General features: G+C 46.7%; 1 pseudogene; it reads right to left on the bottom strand.

Annotated features, from left to right (window-relative positions):
* The window catches only part of LOC146172009 (transient receptor potential cation channel subfamily M member-like 2), a 765,506-nt pseudogene that overhangs the window by 618,389 nt on the left and 129,336 nt on the right, over nucleotides 1–17,781 (bottom strand).

The following is a 17,781-nucleotide window of genomic DNA, read 5'->3' on the forward strand; positions in this document are numbered from 1 at the left end:
TATGTGATAACCTGCCTAGCGACGTCACAGCATTATGGACTACACTTAAGGACACTATTCACTTTTGCATTGAAAATTTCGTTCCCAACCAGCGTGTACGTACAAATAAGCCTAATCCGTGGATTACTAGAGAAATCATTCATTTGCATCGCAAAATTAAACGCACTAAACGAAGCGGTCATAAAACTACCTGTTTTCGCACGCTGAAAACTCAGCTAGCTTCTAAGCTTTCCGAAGCAAAAAAACACTACTTTTCGCAGGCACTGCCCAAATTCTTAAGAGAGAGCCCTGAGAAGTTTTGGCGTTACCTACGTGATTCTAAAGATGAGCTAAAACAGCTATCTATTGACGGCATGGTCTCGGAGATTCCTGTGGATATTGCAAATCATTTCAATAGTTTCTTTCACTCTGTCTTTGCCTCGAGTGATCAAGATTTGGAACTGCAGGTATCTGGATCTGATATACCAGATGACTTTATAAGCTATGAAGGCGTACTAAACATGCTGCTAAACTTAAAAACGAAATCGGCAGTGGGGCCTGATGATATCCCTAATGAGTTTCTGCGCCGTTATTCCGAACCATTAGCCCACATTTTAACTCGCCTCTTCGAACTTTCATTAAAAGATTCTGTTGTCCCTGATGACTGGCGCTTAGCTCGCGTTGTTCCAATTTTTAAGAAAGGTGATCGTTTGAACGTTAACAATTACCGTCCCATATCGCTAACTTCAGGTACCTGCAAGCTTATGGAGCATGTTATATCTAAATATCTTATGTCATTTCTGGAAAAAAATAACATCCTGTATCCCTTTCAACATGGTTTTAGAAGAGGCTTATCTACGGTTACTCAGCTCGTCACTACAGTGCATGAATTCGCTTCATCGATTGACAATGCTGGACAGGTTGACGTCATTTTTTTTAGATTTCAGCAAGGCGTTTGGTCGCGTCATGCACAATAAGCTCATTTTTAAACTTCAACATCTTGGTCTTCCAACAGCACTTGTCAGGCGGATTAAAACCTATCTTTCCAACAGAAAACAGTTCGTCGATGTTAAAAAATCTCATTCAGGTATTTTACCCGTTACCTCTGGTGTGCCTCAGGGCAGCGTACTTGGGCCTCTTTTATTCCTTATTTATATCAATGATTTGGTTAACTCCGTAAATACGTCCGAAGTCAGTATTAGACTATTCGCAGATGACTGCATTCTGTTTAAGAAAATTAGCAGCACTACCGACCAAAAATGCTTGCAGTCAAATCTTAATAATGTCCTAGAGTGGTGCACCCTTTGGTCCATGAAAATAAATAGCGACAAATCGGTTCTTCTTCAGGTTACTAACAAGAAAGCGCCATACAGTTTTAATTATGCAATAAACAATCTTCCACTGCTACAGGTGAGCGAATACAAATATCTTGGAGTCACCATTACAAATCGCCTTTCATGGTCCAGCCACATTAATAGCATTTGCTCGTCTGCTTCAAGGAACCTCGGCCTTCTAAGACACAAATTAAAACACGCTCCCTCTGAACTTAAACAACTTGCCTTCAACACACTAATTCGTCCGAAACTTGAGTATGCTTCCATCGTATGGGATCCGCACTTAAAAAAGGATATAAGGAAACTTGAAATGATCCAAAGAAAAGCAGTCCGTTTCATTTTTAACGCTTACCATAGCTCTATCTCGCCATCCGTTCTGATGTCTACGAAGAACATATCCACTCTAGAAAGAAGGAGAGCACTTGCAAGGCTTAAATTTCTGTACTCATTTTACTCTAGTCAATTTGATATTAATGCTGCTCCCTATATATCCCCCCGTTCTACACGACAGACACGCAATAGCCACAACCATAACCTTACCCCGTACTTTGCACGCACAAATACGTTCAAAAACTCATTTTTTCCCCGAACAATCACAACATGGAACTCACTGCCAGCAAATGTCTTTTCGGCTCAGGATGCCGCTGCTTTTGAAAAGAGTGTCTTATTGTATGTGTAAACTTAACAATATCATTGCCCTCTGTTTGGTTTTCTTCTTTTATTGTTGCCGGAACGCTGGATTTGCGTAGTGTTTGATTTTATTTTTGCTTTTTGAATGTTGCCCCCCTGCTTGGTCTCTATGACTGCAGTATGTGTAAATAAATTTGTTTTGACGTTGAAAACACATACACCTGAGTGGTCTCAAAAGGTTATACTATTCTAGAAGGGTGTTGGTAAAAAATGATTGCCTTCTTATTAAAAGAAATCTTAAAGACGTGACGACAATTTTCAGGCGAAATCCTCGAATGGTGCAATACTATATTTAATTGAAAATTCTAACGCTCAATTTGCGGCAGGCTCTGTAGACGAAAACGATTTGTATTACTCCATTTCCGAAGATGAGATACTGGTGTGCGTATGGAAAAAGGTATCGAAACATATTGTGCAGAAGCATTCCAACTTTTTCTTCTGCGTTCTTCAAGTCCACCCATGCTCTCTGGGAGGCAAAAATGTAGCTTGAAAAAGCGGCGTGTGTATAGGGTATTGTATAGCTCCAGCACATAGTGGCGTGTATCTTGAGTAGAAAGACAGATTCCCTCTCAACTGTTTAGGTAGGGTGACGAGCAGCTGGTGCTCTGTGATTGCTGCTGAAGGTGCTCTGTGATTGCTGAAGGTGCTATTACTTAACAATGGAGGGGCAGCGTGTTTCCCCCGCTTACTATTACCTGCGAAGTTCCTTTATCTCGGAATTGTTTTCGCCAGCAGAACAGTCTTATGAACGAAGATGTTTAGAAGGCGCCACTCACTTTTCAATCATGTATTCAAAAAGCGAAAAGCACCGTTCGGAGCTTCTGTCTCCAGCGCTAAATCATCATCACCATCATCATCATCAGCCTGATTATACCCACTGCAGGGCGAAGGCCTCTCCCATATTTCTCCACTTAACCCGGTTCTGTGCTAGCTGCATCCACTTGACCCCTGCGAACTTCTTAATCTTATCCGCCCACCTAACTTTCTGCCGCCCCCTGCTACGCTTTCCTTCCCTTGGAATCCAGTTTGTTACCCTCAGCGACCATCGGTTATCCTCTCTTCGCACTACATGTCCTGCCCATGTCCATTTCTTCTTCTTAATTTCTACTAGAATGTCGGTAACTTGAGTTATTTCTCTGACCCACTCTGCACGCTTTCAATCTCTTAATGTTACCCCTACCATTTTGCGTTCCATAGCCCTCCGGGTTGTCCTCAACTTAAGTAGAACTCTCTTGGTTAGCCTCCACGTTTCAGCCCCATAGGTGAGTACAGGCAAGATGCAACTGTTGTATACTTTCCTCTTGAGCGATACCGGTAAGCTGCTAGTCATAATCTGCGAGTGCTTGCCAAATGCACTCCATCCCAATCGTATTCTTCTTGTTATTTCCTTTTCGTGGTCCGGGTCTGCGGTTACTACCAGTCCTAAGTAGACATATTCGCCTACTACTTCCAGTATTTCGCTACCTAATGAAAACTGCTGTTCCTTCCCGAGGCTGTTGAACATTACCTTAGTCTTCTGCATATTGATTTTCAAGCCTACCTTTCTACTTTTCCTGTCTAGGTCATCAATCATTATTTGCAGTTCATCCCCCGAGTTGCTTAGCAAGGCAATGTCATCAGCAAATCGCAGCTTACTCCCTACTCTTATCCCTAACTGCTCCCATTCCAAGTCTCTGAATACTTCCTCTAAACAAGCTGTGAATAGTACTGGGGAGATTGTGTCTCCTTGCCTAACACCTCTCTTTATGGGAATTTTGTTACTTTCTTTATGCAGAACTATTGTTGCTGTGCAGCCGCTATATATATCTTCCAACACTTTCACGTATGGCTCGTCTACCCCCTGATTTCGCAATGCCTGCATCACCGCCGAGGTTTCAACTGAGTCAAATGCTTTTTCGTAATCAATGAATGCTATGTATAAGGGCTGGTTATATTCCGAGCATTTTTCTATCACCTGATTGATGGTATCGATATGATCGATAGTAGAGTACAGTTTCCGAAACCGCGCTTGATCCTTTCCTTGATTGCAGTCTAAGGTTGTCCTGATCCTATTAGCGATTACCTTAGTAAATACCTTATACGTAACAGACAGTAAGCTGATTGGTCTGTAATTTTTAAGGTCCTTAGAGTCCCCTTTCTTGTGAATGAGGATAATGTTTGCATTCTTCCATGGTTCCGGTACCGTCGATGACACCAGGTACTGCATATACAGGGTGGCCAGGTAAAACATCATGTATTCACACAATAGGATCGAGCTTTAGTCGGCCGGTTGACAGCATTTTATGAGCTGGGTACCCTTCACACTTGCTTGTGTCTGTCGCCGATTGGTTGATTGAGAACCTAAAACTTAAGCACTTCGGTGCCAAAAAAGGTTACGGGAACAGGAATGCAAGGTAAATAATGTCCCTGCTATATATCCACGACGTTTCCCAAAATAAAGATTGGCCGCAAAGAAGGAGTTACTCGCGTGCTTACTGCACCGGTGAAACTGAAAAGCCTCTGACCACGTGTCAAGGCAGATGAGACGTCAAAGTGTTGACGAGGCACAATAGAGCACCAGACACGCTACTTAGAATGCGAGGAAGGCGTTGCATATTTCGCACAATTAAAAATGAAGGAAGAGCTATATACGGCAGAAAGGCAGATGCACTAATAAATGAAGAAAAAGACAACTAATGTTGACCAAGCATGCAGACGTTTTGAAATTCACTTTAGAGATTGCCCATCCAAAAAGTGCGCCGCAAAACTGGAAAGACGTAAAGTGCCGGAAAGACTCGACAGGTTCGTTGGAAAGTCAGACCGCGAGACCAACGTTTCAGCGCACCGTCCATTTCGCTAACAAAAAACAAACAAACAAAAGAGAACGTGAGCTGTGCAAACAGCCATCTGCAAAAAATGCGGATTCAGAGTGTGGTACTTAATGCCTGTTTGTAAGGGAATGTGATGAAATAAACGTTGAAAGCCAGTGTCACGTTCCCGTCTACGTTGTGCACTGTCGCCGTAAGAGTATCTCTTGTCGCTTAAAATGTTCAATTTTTATGGTGATTGCAGTGTTCCTGAGGCCGAGTAGCCATGCAATTTCAAACCCTAAATACAGAAAGCATCCTTATGATCTTCTATGTCAGTGGAACTCACCGCCGGTCGATCTCGTTGTAGGCGAATGCGAGAAGATCGGCGACGCCTCCACTCCCTTGAATGACTAGCACGGGAAGCTGCTTCCTCACGTGCTCCAGCACCATCTTGTTACAGCCCGTGCCGCCCTGGCATACGATTGCTATCAGCGGGATCTCGGCTGAGCACAGCTTGGCCGCATCTGTCAGCGCTGAGAGAGGAAGACACGGACCGCAAGATGTCGGAGAATGCTCGTTATCACTAGCGGAGATGGCTGCACACTGCTATTGACGACCTCGCCCTCGACGGAATGGGAATTTCTGTGACAGCTTACGGAAATGAGGCTCGAGAGGTTCAAAAGTAACAAAAATCTGTGGAGGGACCGGCTGTTGACGGTAAGGTGGGATTGACAACTGCGAGAGAGGGCGGGGCGATGGATACTACTGCTTCGATAACGTTGCGCCACGCGCGCACTATGCCAGTGAAGGTCTTGATGGCTCGATACGTTGAGGGAATATCTGACTACTATACCAAAGTTGGGCGCAGCAAGAACCACTTTTTGTTTGCGTGCATCCATTATAAGGGTTTACATTTGTGCGAGGCCATATGGTCAAACAGGCTGCCACTTTTATAGCTTTATACATTCCTGTTATGTTTGATTAATCGAATCAATGAATGTAAGAGGAATGTTGAAAGCTGCAAAAGTGGCAACCTGTATGACCATATTGTCTCTAACAAATGCAAACTTGTGTATGAGGGCGTTACTATTCTTGCATGTGCCAAAACAAATGTGCAGAGAAGATCGTTGAGGCTTTTTAACCACAAATTTCGGTGAACAATATATTAGTTTATCTCCTTTACCTCTCCTCTAAAGAGCTAGCCTTTTTTTTTTTTTGAAAGTGGAAGTGAAAGGTTATTAGCTTGAACATATTTACAAAGTGCATAAAAATACAGACGAGGGTCCCATAGTCAGAAGACTGCACCGGGACCCTCGATAGATCACTACAACAAAATAAACAATAACACAAAGTTAGCGAAATGTTATAATATACAAAACATGGCAAATCAGTATTTTTAAACAAAAACAAAGGCACCAGCACAGGTATTACTCATAAAAAATATAAAACATCAGCAATTCAACAAATATTCCTTCAAGTTATTCTTAAATGGGGGCAAGGACATACAAGTTTCCAGTGTTCAAGGCAATGAGTTCCACAATGAAATGGCTACAAAAGATGTCATTTTTCCATAATTAGTACGAACATTCGGGAGTAGGAAATTGTTTTTCGCTGCAAATCTTATAGAGTTATAGTTCGAAAGTAGTAACGGATTAACAAACTGGAAATCCTAGCTGTCATTCAATACATTAAAGAACGCGATTACAAGGTGATACTGAAGAGCTACTGAAAGAGCTTTTCAGAAGGACATCTGTAATCTGCCGTATCACTTGCTGTAACATTTATAATTGTATGTAGTTGATTTTGTTTTACTGACGCGGCTTTTTGCCTAGAAAATCCGTTTTATTCACTGAAATTCTTTTAGTCTTTTGGCTGTTTTATCGGTTTTAGTTTGGAACTCAATGTTTTACTTTGTAGGTGTGACTTGGATTTGCCCGCGAAATACGTTGTTACGTGTACGTGTGCTTGTCTACATGTGTGTTTGTGTGCTTGTGCGTGTATGTTGGTTTGCGGGTGCAGTCTTACATGTGAGTGTCGGTCTTTGCATTTGCGGTTGTAACCTTGCCTTCATTATTCGGCTTTCTTAATGTAGCAAGAAATCTTTCGCTGCAGTGTAAGGCGAGGAATGATAAGTTTATGCCCTGCTCGGTACCGGATTTTGCTGGTTTGTGCGCACACGTGTTTATCTTGGATTCATTTGGTATCTGATTTCACATTGTTATATGTGTAGGTGCTCTTTTTCTAATAAAATCAGTTCGAAGATTGCGCTTTGTCCTGACGTCACGTCTCTTTCGTCCTCAACCTTTTGCACACTTTTTCATTTTGCGGTTATGAAAGGAACGAGGGCGCGACGCCGCCCCCTTCGCGGCTTTACCATTTCTGTGTGTAATTTAAGAAAAGCCAGCTTGAAATATTTCTCGGCGGAATCAGCGAACCCAGAAAACATTACAACCGGGAAGCTTAATGCATCAAGCACATTAGAGCGAGCGGGCTCCGAACTGCGACATCTAGAAACGCCTAACTGTCTCGGCCACCATCTTCCCGCCATCTTCGCTTTTGTTTTCCTCTCGATTTATTACATTATGATGGTTGGAAGCATACAACGGCGCCAGCCGCACGTTCTTGCCTCGAGTGAAAGTTTTGTTTCACATTCACTTTATTCCGCATTCTTCCCAGTCCAAAAAAGAACGCGAGGACAAGGACTGCGTAAGCAGCTTGACCAAGGCATTTGCCCACTTCGATGGCAGCGTACAGCGTTTTCAAATCTTACAGAAGTGAATCGTTGTAAAGGAGATAGTTGAAATGTAGATAACTGAAAAATGAAATCAATGGTTTTAATATTAATAATATATGAGTAATTAAACAAGCTTTACTTACAGATCAAATTAAAACGGCGCACATACAAACGAAGACACAAAGAAGAGCACAACACGGACAGGAGCACGCTGTAACTAAAGAGGAAGTGCTCTTGCGGACTACCTGTCGAAAAGCTAGGCCACCACCGATCCGGCCCTGCTCGCTACCAGTGCCAGCTACCCCGCTTAACACTTGGTGGAGGTCGCGGCATTTATCTTGCATTTCCTCGCCCTGGATCTCCGTAGCCGCCGGATTCCGACCTCAATGACTGATTCCAGCACCAACCAGCCCCGCTCCCTCGGCCACATTTATTTCATGCTCCGGGTTGCTTTGACAGCGGGACCCGCCGGTCTTCAGCTGTACCGACAATTATGATGTGCAGTACTGGCTTTCGTCGTATGAACGCGTAAGCACCCACAATTAGTGGGAGGACGTCTTGAAACAGACCAACGTGATCTTCTACCTTACACAAGCAGCAAAGTTGTGGTTCGCAAATCATGAGGTTGGCATCTCAGCTTAGGCCTCGTTCAAATCTCGCTTTTTGGATGCCTTCGGTCGCCCTGCGGTCCGCAAGCTTCGCGCTGAGCACCGTTTGCGCGAGATGGGGCAGCAGACATATATTATGGTGAGGCTGCCCAAAAGTAAAAGAAGACAATATACCACTGCCCGTGTCACTAGATAGGTGCTGCAGAAAGGAAACACCTTCCCTATAGCTTCATCGAAGAAGTTATAGATTTATGCCATCATGTAAATACATCAGTGCCTAAAGGCGAGAATATTCGCTACATCATGAGGGGTCTCCACGAAGGCTCATCCAAGATGTTCCTGGCCAAAGATCGCCGCACTGTAAGGGATGCCATGATGTGATGTGATGCGTCGTCCCTCGATAACCTTAAGCCATGATCGCGACTATGTCTGATGCCACTGTCAGCTGCACCCTTATTCAGGTAATCAAAGACATCGTATGGGAGGAGGTTGCACGGTAGTTATCACTAATTCTAAACGTTCAGCATTCCAGCTCACACCTGGCCCTGACCATACGCCAGGTTTTTCAGGAACAAGTTGCCGAAGCACTTCCGCCCTATCGACAACCAACTCTCTATGCTGCTCCGTTTACTCATGCCGATGCTGTCCTGACGCCTGGACCCACTCCACTATCTTAGGCTGAGGTTTCCGCAAGACCACCCCGTCCTACGCCTTTTCCATCGTACGGATCGCGTGAGCGGGCATTTTTCACTCAGCGCCGTGCGCGTCTGTTCTACGCCCTTGGCGCACATCTGACCATCGGCCGATTTGCTTTGCATGTGGTCTCCCTGGCAGTGTTGCATGCCTGTGCCGCCGTCATCCGGCACCACACGTCTTCGATCAGAACCCGGTCACCTACGTGCGGCCGTCGTCCCCTCCCCGCGCGCCACAACAGCCCTCGTCCCACTCTGACCACTTCTCGCATGACAACCGCTCAACTTATCCGCGCCATCGCCGATGCGTCGTCGTTCTACCTCGCCAGTGCCAGAAAACCACTAGACGCAGTTCCGCAGATGAGAACTGCGCTTTCTTCGACCAGTGCAAGTCGAAGCATAGTAAATAGTGAGCTGAACCCGCGAGGCTCCGCCCAATTTCCTCATGACGGCTGATGGATACCTAGGTTCAGCTCAGTCAGGGATTTCCCCAGACGTCCCTGCTTTTTGTGCCTGTTGTAATTTGGTTATTAATAGGCATCTTGAAGAGTGCATAAAAGTAATGTATAAAATTTCATTTTCTCGTTTGAGTTATTTTCTGAAAAAATATTTTGTCTTCTATATTTATTTACCCCTTAAATCAGTAGTAATACTTTCACCATGTACCCACATCCCTTGTGCACATTTTGTGCACAGAGCGATCGGTTTCAGCCCATTGCGTTTAAACTGTTCTTTTCGTCGCTGACATGGAAACAAGATCCAAAGTGCAAGTAGTGCGGTATTCCTTGCCGCGGTCTCCACTGAACAAGATAAGTATCACTGTTCGCTGTGTAATGCTGTTTTCACCTATGAAAGTGCCCAAAGGCGGCAAGTGCAAAAGCAGCATTCTAACATTGCCGACTCGCGTTTGCATGCGATGCTTGTTCTACCGTTGCGTTTTCCCCATCGTGGTGGCCTTTTGTGGCACCACGAGCAGGTCCACGGGTTTGTGTCAAGGCGTATCAAGCTCGAATTCTCTTCTGTAGCAGGTGAGTGTGACGTCGCATGATGCGCTAGTGTGCTGTGCAATTGAGCTCGTAAAATTGTGCTGTAAACGTAAATATTTATATTGTATAAAAGGTTCTCATTTATGTATTATTAAGCTGTGCATTTCTTGTGCTCAATCCGAAGAGACGGTGGCTTTGCAAAGATCAGGCAATGGTCTTTTTCATGTAACTAGCCGGTGTCAAGGTTTACATGCACAACATGGCTCACACCGTTGACCCTTTCAGTGTCAAGTTTTTAATGCAAAGGAACGCTAAGGAAGCGAGCGTTGGGCGGTTGGGCTCAGAGGAGAGTCGAGGGTAGACGGGTTGTTCAAGGAGGGAGGCTAGGCTGACGGAGGTCTCAAGGAACTCCTGCCTAAAATGTAGCAGAAGGCCAAGGCCTTATTCTGCTAGCCTCTGACCTCTGATCGTTAACCCATTTTCAGTTAGCCCTCTATGTTTGATCTCGCATCTGACGACGTTATTTTATATAAGTTGTAAAAAAGTGTAAATAAATGTGTACAGTATGAGAAGGGAAGTTCTCATCTCTGCTCTGCAATGTGTCGCTGAGCCACGGTCACCAACACCACTATGTATGAGCGAAGGCAGAAGAAGAAACAGCAAGAAATACCTGCTGTATAGGGAAGCTCGTCCTTTCCCCACGCCTTCGCACGTTTTTAACATAACTGTCTCTACTTTTAAATTTCTTTTTCTAAACATTTATTAATACAATTTTTATATGAGAAGGAACAAAACTGCTGGGGAGATATTATGGCATGCGTATGGCAAAACGGTACCACTCTTCTAGAAATTACTTTTTCTAATCCTTTGGATATTCGTAGCAGCACAGAACTTGGTTCATAACTTGACAGCTCATTTGTGTTTCTTTGCTTAAACAGTACAGTGACCTGGCTAGCTGCGTTTTTGTGGGAAGACACGAGTAGCTAAACAAATGTTACAATATGCGTAAAGGCAGGTGCTAAGAGATCCAGCGCAAACTTTATGGGGCGAATCAGAAGTCCATCAATATAGCACACATCGCAAGTCTTTAAAGACCTAGAAATGGAATAAACTTCATCTTCAGTAATTTGATTAAAGAAAACCGGTTGAACATTTGGAAGGCCTAAATACGACGATGATTTATCATTGTGACTCCTAGTTGCTGAAGTCGTAAAATATGTTTTAAGTTAAATACCTAGCTCTCATAATTCCTTTAAAAACGTTTTAACTTCGAGACCTTCACTGCCATGTGCACTTGATCCAAATGTTTATTCAATTCACGCGCCAGAGTGTTCCCGCGGGCTAAAACGCGACCTAAAAGGTTTTCAAAATAAGTGTGTTTAGAGTTGCGTAAAAACTCTGTTGCACCTTTTCTGTACTTCTTAAATGCACAGAAATCGTTGGGGTCTCTTATTTTCAAAAACTAAAAATACATATCGTTTTGCTATTAATCATTCTAATACATTCTTTAGTGAGCCATGGTTTACTGTGTCTTTTACGACTCTTGGTAGTTTTGTACCAAAAGCAATCAGTGTACTCAAGTTAAAACACTCAAGAATACGGCATGGACACCGTCAGCAGTAGTATACTGAAGCACAGATGTAAAATCGATTTCCGCAACAACAGTTCTAAAGTTTTCAAGCGTTTATTTGATGATTTTTTTAACCAAGAATGATTCACAAGGCATCCCAATATTTTGCATACTTGACTGGGCTTTCGCAGCATAAAAATGGCCAAATGATCACCCAGAACTGCCGTTATACGCCAGCTTTGATGCAGCCTGTCGGATTATTTGTGATGAAAATATCAGGCTTTCGTAGTGACAGGTGACGCGTGTGGGCTCTCACGTTTAAGCAGTGAAATGTATTCAGAAGCAAATACATATATTCAGAAGTCGAAGTAGGGTGAAGCATGTTAGTTTTGCAATCTCCGCCAATAGTAATGTGTAGTTGATTCACACGCGAAAATTTCGCCAGTTTTTGAAGTAGGCAGGAAATATATCAGTACGCCCCTCTGTGCGCTGGTAAATCAGCTGATATGAAGTGCTGCATACTATGTATATAAATGGTAAAAATATCATTGGATAACTTACACGCTCATGGCGATATCAGTCATTACGTTAATGTATGAATAGGATAACACGTCTCCAGCTATCGCTGAATCTCGCCTTGCGCTGCCATACCCGTCCTGTAATGTTTTTAGTGTAGCAGAACAGTTTTAGAGTACTCACCGTTGCTGTCCTCCAGAGTCATAGAGAGGTGCTGTTCCAAATCCAGCATAAATGTGTTCAAACCGGTTTTAGTCGGTGTATCATCCTTGACAACAATAAAGTGGGTGTGGTCTGGATTGAGATCAAACTTGCTTTCTTCTGGCCGGCTTCCGCTATTCTCAATGTATATAGCGCCTTCCTAAGAGAGAAAATCGCTCTTCTAAGTGACCTGATATATTGCTGCACTTTTCTCCACAGAACTCTGCGCAACATCTTTTAACATCTTTAAAGGCTGATATGCACATCGATAATTCTTCACATCACATCTCTGTACCGTCATCGAGAGCCTGCTGCACACTCAAAGTAGTCAATACATCGAATACGTCAGTCCTGGCTTCCACCCAGCCCAGCCGGCTTCAATCCTGGTCTCGGGACTCATGACTGCCTTGGCTTTTGCAAAGAATACCTAATAGAACACATCTTAAAGCACTGCTTGAATATATTCTCGCTCTCAATATACAAAAGGCGTTTGACAATGTTCTCCATGTGATTATCCTGGAGGAACTAGCCACACTCGATTAGTGGTGCCGAACGCTGGATCCGCAATTATCTTAACATCTAGACCCATTCAGCTAATTGACTAGGCTTCCGTATGGGTGCCCAATACCTGTTGCTTTGACAAAGATATGTCCCACGAACCCATTCTCAGACCCACACTGTTCAACGTAGCCAAATACACGCGTCTCTGCGTGTCATGACCAAGTTGAACGCGGCCCAAGGGCCACATTCTTTCCTATATAGATGATACTGCCGCGAAACCTGCAAAACTGTATTAGTTGTTTTTAAAAAGCCGCCGGCATGCGGGCTTATAACTGCGAACTTGGCACGCGTATCAATTCTGTATCCTGTGCTTTTTCATGCTCGTTGTCGCGATACGACGCGCTATCATTTTCAGTGTCGCGAACGATGCGCAGAGATCTGTCTCGAAGATTCCGATCACTTGCGTATGTTTCTACAATGTTAGAGGTTGTGCTAGTAGCAGTTTGCGACGTTATCTAGATAGTTCTGAGCAGCCTTTAAATTGAGCGTTGACGAGTGTAACGGGCATTCTTTGTTCGACGATCGACGAGCACGTTGCTATCGCCGTCGTCGAACTGCCTTCAGTGACGCCTACTCCGGCGGCCCCCGGATTCAACTCGTCCTCGGAGTCCCCGCTGCCAGGTACAGGGCCCAGGCGCCACGCTTCCAGCTGTGGTGTCCGGGGCTAGGGCAGCCATGGACCTGCCGCCTCCAGTCCAGCGACCTACGAAAGCGCAATGCTTTCAGTTCACCCTACCGGAGCCTGCTCTGGCGGACGACCTAATTGATGCACTCGAGGCGGTCGTCGGTGTCGGGGGTCTGCAGTACCTGCAGCACCTCGGCGGAACAAAGTTCCTAGCTGCCGTCTCGTCGATGGCTCAAGCAACTAAGATAGTAGCGGCGGGCACAATCCTCGTCGCTGGAAAGCAAGTACCACTGGCGCAAATGGCTGCTCCAGTGGTTTACGTGACGGTGTTCCGTCTACCCCCGTCAGTGAGCGACGACTCCCTCGCCGCCGCTCTAAGTCCGTAGGGCAAGGTCCGCGCTGTGACCGAGCCGGTTTTCAAGGGAAAGAGTCATGTGCGTAACGGAGCGAGGCTGGTAAAGCTAGACATGCTCCGGGCACCACCCAACTTCATCACTGTCGCTGGGCACCGTGCGATGCTGGAGTATCGTGGGATGAAGCGAGTGTGCTCCAAGTGCGGCGCAGAGGGCCATTTTGGTGCTTCCTGCACCGCGGCACGTTGTAGCCGCTGCTCCACGTACGGCCACGAGACAGAGGCGTGCCAAGCAGCGTGTAAACGGTGCGGCGGTAACCACGTGACCAAGGACTGCGTGATGCCGCGCTCGTATGCGGCCGCTGCTACGCCTGATACCATGTCGCACCAAGGTGGAAACGCCGCCGTGACAGTCCTCAATGAGCCCTCGGTAGTGTCAAGTAAAACCCCCACTACACATTCTGAGGGCGAACTGGACAGAGCGTCCACCGCCACCCAGTCGCCGGAATCCGACGTCAGAAGCTCGGAAGTTACGTCCGACGACGAGTCGTCGCATGCGTTCTTCTCGTCAGTGACTGACTCGGACGCGTCGTACCTTCCCGCCACACCGACATACGAGGGTGCGGCTCTGAACGCACCCATTACGAAGGAGAGCGCTCTGCCCGAGGCCTATTCGGAGTCGGCGGCTTTCCCCTCCCCTGGAGCTACCGTGCATGCCGAGTCGGAAGACTACAGCCATGAATCTAAGCTTCCCAGAACACCTAGGCCGGCTTGCACGATAAAGTCCGAGCTAAGTCCAGACTTAAATGGTGTCTTTAGAAAGACCAAGCTTATTTAAGACGGCTCGTGTTCCGAACGTCGAACGCTTCGGGTTCATGTTCACCAGAGTGGCTTCCCAGAACGGCCTCAGCAACCACTTGGGGCATTTTTCCGCGTAACACAATCTTAAGCCGCAAAAAGCAATGGCACGGATTTTACACAACGCAAAATTGACGGAATTTTGTACATCCTACAGCAGGGACAGTGCCAGCGCATCCCTGTATTTCCCTAATTTCTCTACTTAGACACCTGGCGTCCTTGTGTCTTAACCAAGACAGCACTAGAGTCGTAATCATACAAGCGACTTATTCAAGTCTGGACTGAAGCCCAGTCTTGACTCCAGTCTTAAGCGGCCATGCTAGTGGCCTATTCTTTAGACTCCAGTTAAGTCTGGACTTAGCTAAGACAGTCTTAAGATTGTTTTGTGCAAGCGGGCCCTAGTCTCCTGCCCGGGTCGTTGCGCGAGTTGGGCGCAAGTGATCCCAAGACCCAACGCACAAGTGTGCGGAAAACATTAATTTTGGATGGCGCTGACGAAACAAAGCGCCAGCACTCGTCATCGGATGGTGGAGCAAGCGTGACGACGCCCTCGGCTCCAAAAAAGAAGCCGAAGACCGCTGAGAACGACGCACCGATGGACGTCTCGTTTTCCGAGACGTGAGTGCTATGGCGCCAATCTTCAAGGTGACAGGCCGTGACGGCCAACCTCATCCTTTCCCGCTTTGCGGTGGCCGAAGCGCCGCTACCTTGGCGCTCCACCCCAGCCACTGCTATCTTATCGGGGCTACGGCTTCGCCGGCGCCGGTAGTGAACGATGGACGGTGCGTGCGGTGCAGTGTGTGTGGGTTCGAGTGTGACTGTGTGCTTTTTTCCATAGCCACTCGCTCTGACGGGACGTTTTCGCCACCTATGGTCCGTGTATCGCCGCTGCCGCGTCGTCGTCGAGCTAACAGCCAGAACCTCAGCGGGGACCTGTGGGACACCGTCATGCCTTTCCATGGCGCCGACGCAGGGTGCACTCGCAAACTTGGTCCGCAGAACTATATCGTGAGTCCTTCGCCGTTTTGTTTGTTCTCCAGCTGCGTTTCTTTGCTGTTTTGGTTCCATTCACTCATTTGGTATGATGGCTAGGTTTCGCTTTCTTACTTTTAACGTGCAAGGGTTCCGTAATCCCGATAAGCAGCGGCAAGTGCTACACCTTGCACGTTTGTATCAAGTTGATGCTTTGTTCTTGCAGGAATGCGATTTTCGTACACCTGCAGATGTCATTTCCTTTCGTTCTTATTTTAATGTTGATGCCTTTTTTTCTCTGACGGACTCGCGGTTTTGCGGCGTGGGTGTCGTTTTTCTTAATCCTGCATTCAGATCGAGTGCTCACTGCACATTCGGTCTCGACGGTCGCTTGATTGCGGTGGACGTTTTTTTGGACGGCCGGAGAACTCGTTTCGTCAACGTTTACGCGCCGGTCACGCGTAGTTTGACGAACGAGTTCTTCAAATCCATTGCGCCACATTTTTTGGATGATGTTCCACACGTCCTGCTTGGAGACTTTAACTGTGTTTTGGACTCATGGCGCGACATCAGGGGGCCCGGACAGGGCGCGTCACATTGTCATGCAAAAGAACTGGGGAAGCTTGTCCGCTCCCTGTGCCTTCAGGACACATGGGTCGCACTACATGGGGACAATTTTGTGGCAACGCGCACTAGGGGTCTGAGTGCTAGCCGGCCAGACCGAGTTTACGTCCCCTCTACCCTGCTGGCCAATTTGCTTGAGTGTGAGGTGCTGCCCTTTCCTGCAGCGGTCGGAAATATTAGCGACCATCTCCCAGTAATGGTCACTCTACAGGGGGCGCCTGGACGCTCGAACAGCCCACTAATGTGGCGAATGGACGCATCCATACTGCATGATGATGAGTGCATTACTGCGATTCGCGCGGAACAGCGGGCATTGGTAGCGGATGTGACTGACTTGACTCCCACAGGCTGGGATACCCTCAAGTCACGATGGCGAGACATTCTCGTGCTCACGGGGAAAGCGCGGCGCGTCCGTGTTACTACGGCGCTTAATGACGTCCTCAGACGTATGCGGAGTGTACGCCATGGCGCCGAGTTAACTTTCGCAATGAGAGAGTATCTTGACACACTGCGCACTCGGTATCATCGCATCCTTGAGAACAGCTCCCGCTCATCACGTATGGCAGCAGGTTCACGCATTCCCCTTGTTGACACAGCTGACATTGGTTACGCGCGCCCGCAAGGTCAGTCTAAAGTTCGGCCACCGCAAGTGGATGAAGTAATCTTGGAAGATGGTACTCCCTCTTCAGATGAAGCCGATATCCGGCGCATCTTTTGCGGCCATTTTGCTGCCCTGTTTTCTTCCCAGGGCGTCGACCAACGCGAAGGCTATGAAGAAGCTGTCAGCTCCTTCTGCGGGCCCCTCCCTCAGGTTCCTGAAGAGGCACGCGTGGCACTTACATCACCAGCTACTATGGAGGAGGTGCGCGACGCTTTAGGGGCCATGAATCCGTCAACTGCGCCTGGTTCAGATGGGATAGTGGCAGGTTTTTACACCACCTTTTTCGACATCATCGGAGGTTTGCTTCTTAAGCTTGTAAACGGTTTTCTTTCAAATGGCACAAAACCACCCTCGTTTAACGCTGGGCGCATCATCTTGCTCCTAAAGGACGGCTTGACACCATCAAGCCCAGCGTCTTGGCGACCAGTTACCCTCCTGAACACTGATTATAAACTGATTGCCACTCTACTTGTCAGAAGGCTGCGAGCCTACTTAGAGGACCTGGTAAGCCCTTACCAGTCCTGCGCGGTACCTGGTAGGTCGGTGTTTGCCTCCCTTACGTTAACGAGAGATGTATTCGCTTACGCAAATGCCAAAAATGTCAGTGGTATATTCGTTGCTTTAGACCAGGCGAAGGCTTTTGATAACGTAGATCACAGCTATCTCTTTAATGTGCTTAGTTGCTTTGGCTTACCGACTGAATTTGTACGACTCATAAGATCACTATATAATGGTTTAACCAGCTAACTCGTCCTCAATGGCACCATCGCAGGCAGTTTTGCGGTAACACGAGGGGTAATACAAGGGTGCCCGCTCTCACCGGCCCTTTTCGTGCTTGCTCTGGATCCTTTTCTGCGTAAAGTAGTCGCCGACAAACGAATTCGGGGCTTCCCAATGGTAGGACAGGAAACGCTAGTGGTTTCCGCGTATGCGGATGATATCTGTGTTTTTGTTCGGGACAGCGAGAGCTTCCGAGTCTTCCTATCCACCTTTGACCAATACGCTCTTCTGTCAGGTGCACAGCTCAAC

This window comes from Amblyomma maculatum, unplaced genomic scaffold (genome assembly GCF_055883805.1).
Source record: "Amblyomma maculatum isolate TAMU_Amacu unplaced genomic scaffold, ASM5588380v1 scaffold_15, whole genome shotgun sequence".
Lineage (NCBI taxonomy): Eukaryota > Metazoa > Arthropoda > Arachnida > Ixodida > Ixodidae > Amblyomma > Amblyomma maculatum.